Source organism: Furipterus horrens, unplaced genomic scaffold (assembly GCF_987537825.1).
Source record: "Furipterus horrens unplaced genomic scaffold, mFurHor1.1.pri manual_scaffold_13, whole genome shotgun sequence".
Taxonomy (NCBI): domain Eukaryota; kingdom Metazoa; phylum Chordata; class Mammalia; order Chiroptera; family Furipteridae; genus Furipterus; species Furipterus horrens.
In genome coordinates this window covers 4,392,003-4,404,207 of record NW_028327183.1, presented here as the reverse complement: position 1 = coordinate 4,404,207, position 12,205 = coordinate 4,392,003, and positions in this window count along the sequence as shown.

Here is a 12,205-nt window from a genome sequence, read left to right as displayed (position 1 = left end):
TCACTTATTCAAGATGAACCCAGCCTCAGCAGCCTGTCTGCGCCTGCATTTCCCGGGCGGAGGCCCGCGCTCTTACTCAGAACGGTGATGTGCTCAGGTTTTACCCCGAGTGAGAAGGACCTCGCTGATCTTGGTGTGCGTGGGGTGATCTGCAAGAGCCCAGGCCGCACGTTGGCGTCTCTCATCACCCTCCAGCCTCGTCCCTTTGGACGCCACCCCCCGCCCCCCGCCCCTGCAGCCAGAAGTGTTTATTTAAAACGCACGTCCAACCACTGCACCTCTTCTGCTGTTCTTCAGTCCTCTAGAATAAACCCTGAATTCCTTAGCGGGGGCGACAAGGCCCTGCATAATGTGGTCCCCTGGTCCATGACACAGCCTGACCTGCTGCCAGGCCCTGATTAGCGACCTGCGCTTTACTGACGCCAGAGTACCGGCTCCTCGCCACGACACTATTTTGTACCTCCCGGCCTTTGCGACGGTTCTTCATTGGAACTCTCTTCTGTTCCCCTTACCTGGCTAGTCTTCCTCGGTCTCCGAGACTTGACTCGGGCGTCTCTTCTAACAAAATCCCTCGTGGCTCCAGAGTGGGAAGCAAGGAAGGCCGTGCTCTGTGCTCCCATGAGCTCTGTGCGCCCCGGCCCCACCCCCCCAGCGGTGGCACATTGACACATGTGCTTTTCAGATACAGAGACTGCATTCTGCTGACCTCTAAGCCACCAACACAGTCAGTGTGTGCCAAAGTGAACCATCCGTGTGTCTCTGAAACGTTCCTACCGTGAGGTCCATCTGTTGGCCCGTGAATGCAGGTCTCCCTTGATTCCCGGACCAAGGGGAGATTTGAGGTGCTTCCCAAGCTGATATGGATAAGCTGGTTAGGGACTACGTTTTCCACTGAATGAATGTCCCTGTGCTTCACAGGTTGCTTTAGCATGTCCTCTGTTCCTTGCCTCAGGGATACAGCAGTGACCGGGCAGAACCTCTGCCCCCAAAGGGTCTGTTTTCCGGGGGCACCAAGTTGAATAGGAGTGCTGCTGGGGGAGCCGCAGCCTTGGAGTTTCAGTGACTAGGCTGATCGCATGCCTCTGAAAGAGTCAGAAGACTCGGAGGATAAGGGACACACCGCATAACCTCGGGGAGTGGCTACGATTTTGAAAAGCAGAGATGGGGAAGAGGGAGAAGGAGGAGGGGGAGGTGATGTGTTCCTGTTGGAAGAAACACCGATCTCAAAGAGCTGGAAAAGCCCTGAGTTTGTTTGGGAAACAAGAGCACACACAGGGTGGGTCCCAATGTGATCTTAACGTGATTCATTTTCTACCTCTTACCCCCACCTCTATGTTCCAGCCACCCGATTTCTTTCTCTAGCCCAGTGGTTCGCAAACTTGAGTGAGTATTAAGAGTCTTCGGTGGTGGTGGGGGGGGGGGGTCATTAAAAAAAAAAAAAAAAAAAAACACAGATTGCTGGGCCTCCCCCATTCCAGCTCCGGAATTTCTGACTCAGTAGGTCAATGCTGATGCCCTGGTCTGGTGCCATGTTTGAAAACCACTGCAAAGCTTTCCTCTGGACACCACCCAGGCAAAGACCCAAAGACATGCTACTTGCTCCCACTCCAGACGCTGCAGGACATGGGCCTCAGAATTCACCTGGAGCCTCGGGCGTGGAGGGGCCATTGCCCCCCGGGAACTGCAGCGAGGCACCCACCGGCAGCGCGGCCGCTGCCAGGGAAGCCGCAGACCGGGCGGTGTGGCCCTGCTATCCCGGCAAACGAAAGGCTAACTTGAACCATCTGGTTCGGTAGCACCCTCCTACACCGCCGTGGAAAAGCAGCCGAGCATATTTCCTCTTACAGTTTGTCAGTTAAATACTGCTCCCCGAGGCTGTTGGCTTGTCAGATCCGCAGGCTGCGAACGACGGTGGAGCCGTTAGTGCCGTGGGGCGGCCAGCCTCTCGGCCTTTTGCTCTGTGCCCCCCGCTTCTCAGCGCAGATTCTCTGAACTGATGCCTCGAAATATTTTTTAGAAGTGGAACCAAAACGTGTCTAGGTCGTTCCTAGCCGCTCTGCCCTTTCTGCCACGTTCACTTCTCTTTGCCTCGTGGCAGAGAAAAATCAACGTCTAGCATTTCCCACAGCCAGGTAGAGTGTGTACACATTTATTAAGATTAATTAAAAAGTAACAAATTGTAAAGTAATAACATTAACAACCGGGAGAAAAAGTGTAGACATTTTGACAGTCTTTTTGAATTTCATTAAAAGATGGTAGTGACAAAAACCCCAGAGACTGTTTCTACTTTACTAAAGAAATAGGTCACAGATTCAATTATAGTCGCTGAAGCATGGACTCAATCTATCATGGCAAATTAAGTACATTTTAGCAACCTACTTTCCTTTAAAAATTTTATAGACACTTTTCAGTGGAAGAAGAAAGACTAGAGAGAAAAAAGCAATTGCAAAACCAAGTCCCATCTTGACTGCCCCCTCCGCTTTGAGTGAGCGTGTGGTTTATTTGCTTTGGATAGAAGACAGAAAATCATTAAGAAATACTCAACTCACAATTACTGCTCTGCACTCGTCTGTGGTTTAATGATGCAGATTTGGAACTGGGGGTGGGAAATGGCTCCAAATGAGGACGGCTGGCCTTCCGAGGGGGGCGTTGCTCTCTGGGCGGAGCCCCACCCCTTTCTTTTGAAAGAGGACTATTCGTACTTTAGCGCTTTTATGAAATTTTCGCCTTAGACTCTCAGGGCAGACATATGCTCATTGCTGGAAAGATACATAAATAAATAAGTAAATAAAACGTGCTCCTTGGGCCTGTGGATGTGGTTTAGCCAAGTGCAAATATTGGGACAGTGAAATGCCCTTGCACCCGTAGCAGAATTGATTTCACGTTCAAAGCTGGAATTTATGAAGGACCTCTTGCAATGAGGCAGCGGGGGCCATCTTGAGGACACAGTTGCAGCAACAGCAGTTGTAGAGAAGGAGAGGGGGAGACCCCCCGTTTCCCCTTTGACAAGGAAGAACCCGGGGCCAGGACACTCACAACCCAGAGTCGCAGCCAGGGGCTGTCTGGCCAGGCCGGGGGTCTTCGGAAGCACAGGTTCAGGTCTCGTTCCGATGCAGACGGGACAAACGAAGCGCCCACCTCCCCAGTTCATGCTGGCGTGGCGTGCCCCTCCACGGGCCTGCCTCTTCCCTGAGAGCCCTGGCTACCCTTCCCTCCTGCCCTTTGTAAGGGTTCCAGAGCGGGTAAGCCATTGCGTTTGCTTCTGAGAGAAGGGACAGAGATGCTTCACGTGTCTCTGAATTATCTTGCTGTTGCCCAGTTAAAAGGAGCCTGTCTGGAGCCGGGCAGAAGGCTGAACTCACTAGTAAAAGCCCCGAGAGGCTTATTTCTAATTCTGGTGGCAAAATTGCAGCTTCCTTGGGGATCTGGTTAACGGGAGCTGGTGAGGCAAAGACCTCACATGACCACCATCTCCCTTCAAATCACCGCCAATGCGCAGGTATCCTGCCTGCTTGCTTGGTGGTGTGGGGACCTCTCATAGGCACCAGCCGATCTTCTCACAGTGAGTCCCTTCCAGCTACAGAGCGAAGGGAGCTGTGGGCTCGAGCGTGCACCTGGGTGCTGGGAAGGTCCCGACCTGTGAGAACGCTCCCGTCCAAGGGGAGTGAGGCGTCGCGGGCTGGCTGGGGCGACCGGATGGTAACAGATTGCCGCATGCTGAGGCTGTAGGTTCTGCACGTAAAGGTGATGCGCACAGGGTGGTGTTCATCTCCAGCAGCCATGCTCAGCCTCAGCGGATCCGGGGGCGCAAGAAGCTGTGGGCTCAACTGGCCGCCTGGCCCCCCAATAAGATCACAGCGGTGTGCTGGCTACATGTCCCGCGTGTGCCCTGCAGCTGGCCTGGTGTGTAGGGACGCCTGTGGCATCTCCCGCGGCTGAACCAGTACCTGGTCCCATGCTGGTGCAAAATAACCTCATTGCTAAACAGACTTACAAATTATGATATATACAGTGGTCCCTCTCTATACTGCGGTTCACTTATCGCGGTCTCACTGTATTGCGGGATTTTTAAAAATATTATATTTAATTATTTATCGTGGATTTTTCGCTATATCGTGGGATTTTGCAGTTCTCTACAGGATTTTGCATCCTTTAATGGGATTCTCATGAGGGCCTTATGAAAATGTTTTTCATGTAGCACTTATGTTACTAGTGCGTTTCTCATACATCTTTGCGTTCACGCCTCGCGCTAACATGTTCAGAGGAATATTATCATTCCCGATTTACGAGTGAAGAAACGGAGGCCAGGAACTTCCACAGGGCACCAGACAGTTAGCGGCAAGGACAGAAGGCCCCCAGGTTCGGCAGTATTTCTAATAGGCCGTAAGTGCATCCCGTTAGACAAACGATGTACGGGAACGCACTTAGGACTCACAGTGCGTGATGCCAGCGGGATGTGGTGTTATTTGGGGATTGTCCCTGGGATATAATGTAGAGAGAGGGGTAGCCAGCACAGAAGCAACACCCTTTAGTTATGAGAGTCAGCCGCCCAGCACTCACTGGCAGGGAAGTTGGTACCCCAAAAGCATCTGAACCCCTCTCTCTGTCGTTGACTTAGGCGCGGCATCACACTGTGATACTATTGATTACTTTCCTCTGCTGGGTTTCACTCCAGGGTAACACACTGCTGACCTATTAAACAGCCATTCTTATCCATGAGGAAATTCATTAGTTGACAATTGTCTTCAGCAAAAAACCAGTGAATTTGAGCTCACAAGTAAAAAAAGAGATCTCTGGAATGGAGGCTCACCAGGGTTTGTTTCTTGGTTGAGTTTTCCCCGTTCATCCGAGTCTCCGTCTGCCTTCCCCTACGCTTGCTCCCTGAGCTCAACCAACTCTTGATGTACTTGGCGTCCTGACCGTGCCCAGCTGGCCGGCAATATGGCTTGAGAAGAAGTACCCTCAGAGGCTGTGCTGTTAGATGAGCTTCAGTTTGTTCAAACCACTTGTGACTCGAGGCCTCGCTGTGAAAAATGAGAAATTTAGTTAGCAATATAGATAGTAATGGCAACAGTCATACCTTGAAATTTTGTAATATTTCTCAAATACATTTCACACACATTTCAGGCAATTTTTACAACAATTTGGTGAAATAGATAGGATTATTATTCTTATTATAGAGTAAACAAAGCTGAGACTTGGGGAATTTTTAAACTGGCTCCCCCCGCCCCCAGTCCCTGCAGCTGGTCAGCGGCAGCCTCGTGTTTTGACTCACCTGCCTCTTTGTGTGGTGGACACTCATGTGTTGCCTGCGCAGGGCCACCTCTCTGGAAAGAGGTCCCCTTTTATTTGGGGGACTCCTATGTCCCCAACTCCAGACATTTGATCCCAACTACCACGGTGTTAGTCATACTTGATTGATGTAGGGTTGGACATCTGACCCACAGTAAGTAAATCTTTTCCTAGAATTTTTCAAATTGGAAATAAGAGATAGAGTTGGGAAGCTGCCCGTATAGGAAATCTGGACTGGCATGATGTTTACCAGGTCGATAAACACAGGTTTGAGAGGAGATAAAGAAGCTGACAAAGGGAGGACGTCAGTGTCACTGATGGCCCAAGGTGCAGCTGTCACAGGGCTTCACCCCCGGGGAAAGTAATCTTTCAATAATGTTTTTCTTTCTTTCTAAGTTTCTTCAACATGCCTTTATATTTCTAAATGCATAAAGTGATAGTTCTAAAAATCACCTTGATCTGTGTCAGAATGATGGCTCAGGTCTTCCTGTCTGTCCCTGCTCGGTAGTCCCGTATCTCACTGATGCACACAGTTGTGGGCATGTTCAACACGCTACAGAGAATTAAACAAGGTTGCTCATTAGTTGAGCGGATCGTGCATGTTTAAGATCTCACTTTCGAAATTGACTCATACATAGATAAGTGTTCCCTCCGTTCCTACCAAGTCCGTATCATTCAAAACCATGAGGATAATTAACTGTAACCTGACAGAAGCTGATAATTATATCCCTGAACAGATTTTGGTGAGATACCATTTCTCTGCTTTTTAAATCAAGGTTCTAAACTCTTAATGTCCTGGGAATAGTTTTGTTTGGTTTAGAGGCCAGAATATGGAACCAGGTTAGAAAACTCAGCTTTAGCATTTGCCCCCTGGGTAACCTTGGGCAGGTTTTTTTTGTGTGTCAGTTATGGTATCTGTACAATGGGGGGGGGGGGGTAACAATAGAGCTGCTTCCTATGGTTATGTACAGACTAAACAAGTCCATACCTGTAAAGTGCTTAGAATAGCTTGGGCATAATACATGCTACATAACCCTAGGCTATTATTATTATTCAGTGAATTTTTATTTTAATACCTTTCACATGTGAAGAGTTCACTGTAATTATTATAAATGAATATGCTAAGCTATGCTTTCAAACATCGAGTTAAAGCATGAACTCTAACTAAAAGAACAATTCAACATACCTCTCAAGAGTTAAATAAAAGATATTGAAAAACCTAGCTGATAGATCATTTTTAGTTATTCTGTGTAAAGAGCATTCATGATACTATTGAGTAATAAAGTTATGTTAAAGGAAGAGAGACTTTGGTGCGGAATTCCTGAAACTTCCTTATTTAAGGTAAGGATATTTCCAAGGACTAGGAACCGGGCATATAATTATAAATTGGGAGACACCCTCTTTCGTTTGAGCTATGTTGAGAGCAACTTGGAGGTGGGGACCGGTGTGTATTTGCATTCCAAACGCCATTTTCCATTGCTGTCACAGAACACTGGTGACTGCATTCATTCAGTAGAGCTCAGATGCTAAGAATGACATCCTAACTCTGATGCAGTTAATGAAAGATTGTCATGCTTGGAAAGAGAAAAGGGAAACTTTTTACATTGTTCTTTCTTTGAAGTGCAGAAGCATGATGAGTTCACAAGAGTCATTTCTTACAGACCTTCAGATACCAAGAAAATAAGCAGAGTGAATTATTTTTACATTAGACAAATGGAAGAGACTTAAGTTAGCGATTGCCATTGGGAGATGAAAGGGAGGGAAAACGTGCCTGCGTGCTAGGAACTATGTCTTTTAGCTCTTGCTTCTTCTGCAATTCCTTTGCTTATGTCCAGCTCTTAGAGTGAGGAGTTCACTGTCATTTCTAAGAACTCTAATGTTGGGACCCTGATACCCAACTAGCCACGCCCGAGAACATGTTTCTGACTCCTGTGTCCTCACTACCTATGCCTCAGGGACAGCCGCTGTACTTGCTAACAGTGGTATCCCAGAGGAAATCAGAAGGGGATTATCTGATAAGGGATTCTTTCCGGTTCAGCTCCACTAAGCAATAGCAGCCATTGCATTTCGGGCTTTTTATCAAGTGGAGCAGCAACATGTTAGATTTTTATTTGCTAATTCTTAATAGTCCCGCTATGTAAGCGGGGCTAGTGAGCCAAGCCTGCAAACAAGTGCACATGCCCGGGCACACAACGCGGAGTCCCCTGCGCCCCGTGGGGAGCGAGCTGGCAGTCCCCAGCGTTGAGTGCGTGGGAGGTGGGTGCTCACGTGGGGTACCTGTAGCCACGCCCACCCGATTTGGGAGGGTCCGGGTAGAGGCTGTTTTCTGGCAGACAGGACTACCTCCAACTATGGGTGAGTAAAGTTTCCAGCGCTGTAATTTTTACATTTGTGTGGCATTTTATATTAACAAAATTGTTCTTAGAAAAATAAGGTAAATACAGGAGGTGATGGATGTGTTAATGAACTCAAAGGAGGGGACCATTTCATCATGTATGTGTGTATCAGATCAGTACGTGGTACACTTCAAATATCTTAAAGCTTTTTGGTCAGTTATACTTCAGGCAAACGGAGCTGGGGGAGAGTCTCTCATGTACAGTACACCTTAAATTCTCCCAAAACGCTGTGAAGGAGGGAGCTCTTACCGCCCCAAACACGGGGACTAGGGAGGGGACTGTGCTCGGAGAAATCAGTGGTTGGGTAGCCAGACTATGCCCCGCGGGTCGATCAGATCCCCTTTCTCCTTGTAGATGTTTCTATAAGGGATCTGGAAAGTTTCCTACTCAAGCAGTTTCCTGTGCTTGCATTTTTTCCCCACCGGCAGTTTTTTTAGTCTTCAGCAGCCGTAAAAGTCCCCACCCTGTAGGGCTTCGGAGAAGTCCTCTGCTCCAGGCCCCAGATCTGGAAGCCTGGTTTGTAAGTTTTCTAAAGCTAACGCCTGAGGCCTTCCTCGGGAAACGTTACAACAGATTTTCTTGTAATTGTACAGTAACCAGAACAGACGTAAGAACCCTCACACGTTTTAATTTACTCAAAGAAACAATGTTTGATAAGTTATCGCATTCCAGGAAAAGGTAGATGTGCTTTATGATTTCCCAGAGTCTGTTCCCCCCTCCTGGCTTTCTTTCCTTTTGGACCATGCCCCCGCTCCCTCATTCTTAAACATGAGCGTTTGGGTGAAATCGATGCTATTCCCAGTTCAGGGTAGGGATTCTGATTAGGTTACCCCTAAGCCATGCCCAGTGTCCTAGCTGAGGCTCATTTAGAGGTGGACCCACCATCCAGGCTGAGCCATTGAGAGGGTGCATCACGGATGAGGGAACTTCGTAGGGAGACATTGTTTTCTCCTGAGCAGTGTGGTTTGTTGGGAGCCTGTGAGACCTGGACTTGCTCAGATTACTTTGCTGTCATGAGGACGTAGACTAGAAATCTAGCTCTAAGGTGACACTGGCTGATGAACCGAAGTCCTCAAGGACTGGGCCCTTGATGACATCCTTTGTGCCACTTCTAGACTTCTGGGCTTTTCTAGTCCGTGAGCCAACACGTCTTCTTTGTCCTCTGAGAGTCCCTTCTCTCCCCGCCCCCCCTGTCTTTCCTCCACTCCCATCAGTGGGGGATGAGAACGGAGCCCAAGGACCTGGGTTCATACCTACCTGCAGGACTTACCTGCTGTGTGTATTTGAGAAACAACGAGGATTACAGCGTCCTGAACCTGCAGTGTTCCCGGGAGAACCAAAGGAAATAGTGATGACAAAGGTAGCACGCAAAGCTTACCTGGCTTTCTGAAGAGTGCTCATTTAATCTAGGAATCGTGGGGCCCATTTCTCCCTAGTTCTTTCCAGGGAAAAACTTACAACGATCTGTAGCCAGGGAGAAGCAAGAAGGGCTCTGTGCAAACAGGTCACAGACAGAAAAATAAGCCTCTTAGTTTCCTAGCGTCATAATTGCTGTATGTGAGGGCTGATTGAATGCAGTGTGGAATATGCTACTGCATGACATCATCGCAGACTGGAAGCAGCAAGCTAAGATAGGAAGAGGCAGGGTTCTCACACTGTGATCGATCGTATTAAAATAATTCAATTCAAAGGGGGCATCATGATACCTCATCTAGAGTTCTCTCCTAATGGGAGGAAATGTTTCTGCGTGGTAAACTGGCTCGATTTTGGAGCCGCTGTTCCTGAGCTGGAGCCCCTTGCAGCCCCCTGGGGCTGGGGTGCTAGCGGTTTGGGAAGCTGGGCAGTGTCTCTTGACCTCACCCCAGGGTGGCCATGGGCCTTGGGCTCCCCTGTTGTGCCTGGCTTTTGCCTGTCCCAAGCCTAAGTTCAAGGCTGGCTCCATTTTTCTGGTCTCACTGAATCAAGCTGTAGAATATGGAGAAGGCGTTCCCAAGATCCGTGCCCTTTACAGTTAATTCATTCCAATGGCCCCATCTTGTGGAAGAAAGGAAAATCGCCAGAGTTTTTTCCTCTTTGGGGCAGATGCCCCAGAAGAGCAAATTCAGCCCATTTTTCTTTTATCTCTGTGTGTGATCTTTCACATAATACAAAGGGGAACCCCAAAAGCCCCGAAATTTACTTATAAAAAATTGTGTATTTATTCTTGCATGTTTAAACTTTAGTCACCAAAGTCCTCTCCATTTGAATCACTACACCTATTGAGACATTTTTATTCCACGGCTCAAAACAGGTTTTGAACTTGTTAATTTTTTATGCCTTTCAGTGTTTCTGCCATCTTTTGCCTCACATCTTCCACACCGGCAAAACGTTTCCCTTTGAGGACTTTTTTCATCCAGGGAAACAAAAATAAATGTCATTAGGGGCAAGATCAGGTGAATAGAGAGGGTGGGGCATGGGGGTCATGTCATTTTTGGTCAAAAACTGCTGAACACTCAGTGTGGTGTGGGCAGGTTCACTCGTAAATCACCCATCATGAAATGGGCAAATGTGTTGAGTCTTAAGAAAAAATGTCACCGAAGCCAAACGCAGCCTCTCACAACAACACCAGCTGGTGTACTGATGCAGAGGGGTTCTTAGAGCACTCGCCTAGTGGGGGAAGCCTGTCCTACAAGGCGCCTGCCCTCCAGGTGATAATTCCTGGGTTGTTTTTTTTTTTTTTTTTTGAGTCTCCTCTTGTGTATTTCAAGTAATTTATTTTAAAGAAAGGCCAGTATTCCTCATATATTTGCAGCCGGACCTCCTTTCTTTACCGACAGGACCGGTATGAGCTAATTACCTTTGCAGATGCGAGACCGAAGTCTGTGGCTACAGGAAGGACAGTTTCGGCCCAAGCCAGATTGCATTTCCGCAGGTCTCTCAGTTTGCTGAGTTCTCCTCAGGATCCTGGGGACACAGGGGCTGTCACGGTCCCTGCCACCTGAGGTGTCTCCCCTAGTGCCACCCCACCTTTTCTGCATCCCTTTGTGCATGGAAGTCTGTTCAGGGAATCCATTCCCTTATTCGCACCAACTATTTACTTATTTATTCATTCATTTATCCACTTATCATCTATTTACTGAGGGCCTCCTATATGCCAAACACTATGCTAGGTACCAGGGAGATGGCGATGAGGAAAACGGCTGTATTCTCTGCTCTGATGGAGTCTACACCGTAGTTGAAGTTAACTCCGTAGACATTAGTCAAATATTCAGACTGATATATAATTGCCAATTGTGATAAGCCTATGAAATAAAAACCAAGTGTCCTTTGAGACCATGAAAGAAGAGCCCTGACCTATGGGACCTGACCTTTCCTGGTGATGGGGTGTTTGAGCTAAGGGAATGGCAAGAGCATTGTCAGCAGAGCCTTTGAGTCTTGAGGGAACGCGGAGCCTGGAGTAGAGAGAGGTCCCAGGCCGGAACGGTGAGAAAGGAGGCCGTGGGAGCAGGCAGCAACCAGATGCTGCCGGCCCTGAGGACCACGTGGCTTCTGCATCGGAAGCAGCGTCCACTAATCCAACAGGACTGGTCGGGTCTGACCCTCCTCTGCTTTTGCTCACAGCAGCTTTGACGTGGGAGTCAGACCAGTACCTGCTGAAGGCTGCCTTCTCCTTCTGGGCCAGAAGGACGCTGTGGTTGCCACCGTCCGTGCTGGGCTCCTTCCGTCCCACTGCTGGGTCACAGTCGCGTCTGTAGAAGGTGCTGTATAATTTCTCAAGTTGCAGTTTCTTTGCAGTGGACCACCAAGATTTATCCAGCACCCGCGGGTGTTTGTGGCCATGTGCATAAATGGCTGTTACTTCTTTTTCTTATTCTTCTTTATTCGATTACAGCTGTCTCAGGTTTCCCGCCTCGCCCTCCTCCTTCCAGGCCCCCCTCCCCTCGTCTCTAAGCAGCACAAACCAGCCTGCCTTCTCAGGCCGGCAGCCCGAAAGTGGCACAACACTGACCCCTGGTGTCTGCGGGTGGTCTGAGGCGGTACAAGGTCAGGAGGGGACTCCTGAGACAAGTCCCCATGGCAAACCCAGCGCGACGAAGTGTTTGAAAACGGTGGGCAGATGGATGCACACCCATGCACACACACACCCCTCTCTACAGCCTTCTGTTTTGAACCGCTGACTTTCCAATCATGTGCGCGTTAGAAGGCTAATTCCAGCTGCATCGTTTCTTATTCTCAATATTTGCCAGTTGGACCCGAGGTTCACATAGTGGAGGCCGGGTTCCACCTGGCTTTGGGAGAAAAGAGAATTGGCAAAAAAGTAAATCAGTGTTTACTTAGCATATATTAATACAAAGCATAGAATTTTAAAAAATACTCAGTCTCCTAAAAACAATTCAACAAGGGGGATGTCGTGAATGAAAAATAACATTGGCATAGTAGCTTATTAATTCCAAAGCATTGTGCTATTCATTCCCACGTTCCCTCCTCAGTCAGCCATCCATTTCTTCACTTAAGAATGATTCCTGACGCCTTCTGTA